Raw genomic sequence first — 4,442 nt, forward strand, 5'->3', positions numbered from 1 at the left:
TCTGCAGCAGTCCTGGCCTTTCCTGACTGGGAGAGAGGGACGGATGTGAGATTTGCCTAATTTCTCTCTGGGTTGTTGAAAACATTCGCTGCTGGTCATGATGAGCTGATAGATAGCGAACCTGGCAGAATACAGCACAGAGCAGGCAGGGAGGAATAAAGTACATGTTCCCAGCACAATGAAGGACAGTTGTAAACCTCTTCATAGCTTGCTTGCCTACAAAACTATAGACACCCAGGGTCCAGGTTTAGTGCTGGGTTAATACTGTGTTCGGTTACATTGGTTTCTTTATGATTATGAAGGGGGTAATTACAGCATCTGGTGGTTATAAAGGTGAGGAAGAATTATTATTCTCATTTTTTCAGGTAGAGAAATTGAGGCTTGGAGAAATCAGTGGGGGTAGTGCTGCTTCATACAGTAGGTCAAACTTAAGAGTCATCTATTCCCAACTTCATGTCTAGCACCCTTCTGCCTGGCAGCATTGAACCATCAGACATCCACTGAAGCCTGGGGGAGCATGCTGCTGCTGGGATCTTCTCTCTTGCTGGCACAGCTTCATTCTAGGGAGAAGAAAGCTCCAGGAGTTCCCACTCAAAACTCAGCCAGTGCTGTTTCGAGATGAAACTGGAATGACATTGCATTGTTAGCTGCCGTTCTCATATCACAGAGGGAAAATGATACTCACACAAGAAGGAGGTGATAGCAAATTAGTTGAGGCTAATAAGAGCACTTAAAGAATATTCAAAGTGCCAAATATATAGTCTGTCACAAGGTTTTGATGTTGTCATAGTACATCTGCTTTCCAAACTGAGTTTGGGCCAAAATATTCAACGTGGCCTGGTTTCCTGAGGCGCTCAACACCCAAAACGCTCCGGAAGTTAATGGTTGCTGCTAGCGTATCTTGGAAAATCAGGCTGTTTTTTTTAGACACCTAAATAAAGGTTGAGGTCCCCAACTACTGGCAACAAACATAAAACTTTTGGCTTGCAGAATTCAGTTCAGGAATCTACAGACTGGGTTGTTCAAGTCTCTACTTGGACCACTGGCCAAGCACTAACCCATATTCCCCTTCCTCCTGAAGTTACTTCCTGAGCAATACCCAAGTGCAGAAATAGGCTTCTTGCCCAGCCCCTGCATCATTACCATTGCTGCTGATAACTTGGAGCCTGGCCAGATGATGTATGTATACCAGTATCATTTACATCAGTTTGGTACCTCAAGGTGAATTACCCTGGGATCAGAAGTGGACAGTAGGGTAGCTGAGTGCAGTGTTTGGGTCTAACAGCAGTTTGCCAGAAGGTGGTGGTAGAACAGGTAGTAAAAGTTTGCTTGCCTGGAGCAAATGGCTCCACTATGATAGAAGTGGACAGATGACGTCTACATCAGTGGAATTTGCAGCAGTGGAATTTTACCTGATTCTTTCAGGGTAGTTCTCTGCTGGTTTATGTGGTCTGTCGTCTTTTTTACACCAAACCAATTGCATTGGTACAAATGAGTCACCTCTTCAGGCCTTACTGGATCAACTTCTGCCAGGTAACTGATGAAGGCAAAGTCCTAAAATTCAGTCACCTGCTTGACATCATCTGACCTTTGAGTTTAAACAGTGAGAGGGCATCACCCATTTCTTTCCACAGAATGAACTACGCATCATTGCAACTTCACCCCATTCCAGTCAAAATGTGGGTTATGATCAACTACAAGGCTTTCAGCAGACTCCAACATTCAGTGTGATGTTTATGTTGCATCTCATCCATCATACTCTTTCATCTTCCGGGCTGGTACGAATCTTGCTGGCTAGACTCATGGATGAGGGAGCAGGAGCTGGAATGCCCCACTGAAATGCCTTCATCTATATATACAGCTAAGGCTATGCAAATCCATATACAAATTCAGCAGAACGGCCCAGTCAGCGGGCTGAGCCTTCCTGCTCAGGGGTCCCAAACTCTTTGGCAAAAGCTGCCTGGACGAAGTGGCTGGGATGGGACCAGGATGGCTTTCTATTCTGTTCTCCACACCTGGAAGCATGACTATGAGGGGAGGGGGACGTGAAGGTGGTGGTTTGTGCTTGAGAAGTCCTCCCAGAGGAAGACAAAAAAGACGTGTGCTCTCAGCTGCTGCACATCTGTTATTTCACCTCATAAAACTGTATTTGTGGAGGTGGTTATTTTTAAAAAAAATCTTGTAATCTAAAATCCCATTAGGCTCTGCGTGGTGTTCATTTGTGAGGAAAAGCAAAACAATCTTGTGTTTGCTCATTTCTGTAGCTCCTCACTTCAAACAGAGGCAATAAAATACTTTCATTTTCCTTTGTGGTTTCACTACTCTGGGAGGGTTCAGGATGATTCAGGCTCTCTCTCTTCTCTTCTCTTCCAACTCTATATATCATTTGTCAGACTGCTCACTTCTGGTCCTGGTCCTGTGAAACCAACTAATATTTTAGTAATGGCCCTGGAGTTCTGTGTGGGGATGTCTGCTGGTATGAGCCCCTTGCCTTGTGATGTATAGAGGTTGTACAGTACAGTGGAATTAGAGCAGGTCAGTGCTTGACAGATCCAAAAACCCTTATTGGTGAAGAATATCTCTTTTTTAAAATGATATTTTTCAGTGAAAACTCTCAGGGTGCCGTTATTAGTGATGTTACTTAATCAATTTCTTATTGACATTTCTCTCAAAAACACTCTCAGCTGGTTCTCAACATTTCTGGTGCACTGAAACAGCCTCTTAGTAAATGTGCAGGTTTGTGGACTTTACTGGGATCCTTTTTGAGAATATTTTTGACAAAAAAATTATAACAAAAAAATGGGTCCAAGTTCTTTAAAAACCACTGCAAACAGAAGATGCGGAGTTTCCCTTCCCAGCCACCTCTGGATAGCATGGGATAGAAGGTACCACACTGTCACATTTCCCCAAGAAGGTCTGCAATTCCCTAGTAGAATACAAGACACAATTGAGAAAACCAGGGTTATTCCTGGAAATTGTGAGTGCCCTCCAGCAGCTGAAGCAGGGTTATCCCATGGTTAGGGTAATGAAGAGTTCAGGACATTCTCAGTAACACTAGTTACCACAAAACTCATAAGAATCATGAGTGATAACAATACTGAATCACTAAGGTATGTGTAACCAAGCCCACACAGACCTTGACTAGCTTGGAGAACCTACAGGTAGAACTAGAAAATTAATGTCTGATGCCTACGTCTAAGAATCCTCTGTCCTAATTTCGGTATTGTAGGAGGGACTTAACTTATTTCATAGATTTCATAGATTTCATAGACATCAGGGCTGGAAGGGACCTCAGGAGATCATCGAGTCCAGCCCCCTGCCCAAAGGGCAGGAAGTCAGCTGGGGTCATAGGATCCCAGCAAGATAAGCATCCAATTTACTCTTGAAGGTGTTCAATGTAGGTGCTTGAACCACCTCCGCTGGCAGACTGTTCCAGACCTTGGGGGCTCGGACAGTAAAGAAATTCTTCCTTGTGTCCAGCCTGAAATGGTCTTGCAGGGGTTTGTGACCGTTCGACCTAGTCATCCTTTGGGGCGCTCTGGTGAACAAACGTTCCCCCAGATCCTGGTGGTCACCCTTGATAAACTTATAGGTGGCCATCAGATCACCCCTGAGCCTGTGCTTTTCCAGGCTAAAGAGTCCCATGGACTCTTATGGAGACATGCTGTCTCCAGTCTGTGGATTCTTGTCCTTTCACAGCATCCAATGAAGGGAGCTCAAGTTCACAAAAGGTTGTGCTCTACATAGCCGGGGTGTACTCAGGTATGTACTCCCTTCTCCAGTTGAAGAAAAATGTCAGCAGAGCAGGTGTGCGGTGGGTGGACGACTGCTGGCTACATGCAGCTTCCCTCCTTCCCCTATACAGAGCCAAGTCAGGACATTCTATGAACTTAACTATGTACAAATGTATTAATATATACAAAATATAAATACATAGATATTGAGAAACATATACACGCAGATATACAATTGTGATATAACGTTATATCCCACACATGAAGGCTGACAGATTACACCACCACCAGAAGCACTGAACAATGCATGGGTAAGCAGTTGATCTGAAACAGATAAACAGGTAAGTACAGGTAAGCACAGATAAGTATCAAGAAAGGGGATCCAGAAGAGCCCCAGCTTAGAGTCATATACTCTAAACTGTATTGAACTACTAATTTACAATTATAAAAATACACAAGACATATACATAATAACAAACTATGAAAAATGTCCATTCAACCTTATATCACCCAACAAAGATTTCAGTGTAGGTCGTGCAACTTTAAACTCAATTAAAGCTCACACTTATGCACAATAGGATACAGTTTCACAAAATATAATACATTATCTCCAAAATATAAGGCACAAGAACCTTAATTATAAATTAATTCTTAATTATAAATTAACTATTTAAGGGACACCAAGGCCCAGACTGTCTGGGAGTCATG

The 4,442-nt window shown here is 43.2% G+C and overlaps 1 long non-coding RNA gene across 1 annotated transcript; it reads right to left on the reverse strand.

Annotated features, from left to right (window-relative positions):
- Positions 1-2,175: 2,175 nt before the first annotated feature.
- Positions 2,176-3,843, reverse strand: LOC109309254. The gene is made up of 2 exons (XR_002100856.1): positions 3,650-3,843; positions 2,176-3,240 (listed from the first exon to the last, which is right to left on the reverse strand). It is a non-coding gene; the product is annotated as an uncharacterized LOC109309254 (long non-coding RNA).
- Positions 3,844-4,442: the final 599 nt, after the last annotated feature.

The sequence above is a fragment of the Crocodylus porosus genome, unplaced genomic scaffold, assembly GCF_001723895.1.
Source record: "Crocodylus porosus isolate Cpor-Errol unplaced genomic scaffold, CroPor_comp1, whole genome shotgun sequence".
Lineage (NCBI taxonomy): Eukaryota > Metazoa > Chordata > Crocodylia > Crocodylidae > Crocodylus > Crocodylus porosus.